The sequence below is a fragment of the Phytophthora parasitica genome, assembly GCF_000247585.1.
Source record: "Phytophthora parasitica INRA-310 unplaced genomic scaffold supercont2.322, whole genome shotgun sequence".
Lineage (NCBI taxonomy): Eukaryota > Oomycota > Peronosporomycetes > Peronosporales > Peronosporaceae > Phytophthora > Phytophthora nicotianae.
Genome location: NW_008649308.1, coordinates 6,589 through 7,607, shown reverse-complemented (window position 1 = coordinate 7,607; position 1,019 = coordinate 6,589).

Genomic DNA, 1,019 nt, shown 5'->3' with positions numbered 1-1,019 from the left:
CTCCATTACAATCACTACCGACACCGTCGGAGTGTTGGCAGTCCATTTCTATGGACTCTGTTTTCGGCCTTCCGCCCGACAACAAGCGGAGGACTGGCGTTGTGGTCTTTGTAGACCGATTCAGCAAGATGGTTCATCTTGCTGCAGTACCAGCCGAGGTCACAGCCGTGCAGACTGCACGCCTGTTTTTTGACATGGTGTTCAAACACCATGGCATGCCGGTCGACATTGTGTCGGACCGTGATCCACGCTTTACAGCGCGGTTCTGGCAAGAAGTGTTTACACTTCTTGGAACACAATTGGCGATGTCCACTGAGGATCATCCACAGGCAGACGGTCAGACCGAGCGTGTGAGTCGCGCGCTTGGCGACATGCTGAAGTGCTACGCACACTCGTTCCCACAGTGGAGCGACTGTTTGCCGATGGCAGAGTTTGCCATCAACAACTCGGTGCATGCCTCGACAGGGCATACACCGCGTCACGTGAATGCGATGCGGCATCCACGCCTCCCGGGCTTGCTCGGAACGGTGGCTCCCTCCTTAAGTGAGGGAGGATCTACGCTTGCGTCGAATCAACCACAGAAGAACACTGATACCGACTTGGTATCAGCGGTGTCGACTTGGTATCAGCGGTGTCGACGCGTAAACAAACGTCTCGTTCCGGTAACGAGAGGTGAACAAGATCGACAACAATCTGGCTGTGCCGAGCACAGTCACCACGAAAGACAACGACACGTCTGTGCGGGGCACAGACAGCGCGCAGGTCAGACCTGCAGCGGAGGAAGTCATGTTGAATAAACCATTCAACACGCAAGCACAGGACTTTGTCCAGCGCCGACAAGCCGTCATACGGTTTGTCCAGAACGAGATAGCAGCTTCTTTGGATAGACTGAAGCTGAATGCAGACAATGGCGGCAGAAAGAACACAAATGAATTCAAAAAGGGTTCATTAGTTCTGTTAGCAACATAGAACCTACCTAGACATGCAATTTTGGATTTCGGAGCAAGTAAGCTTGCTCC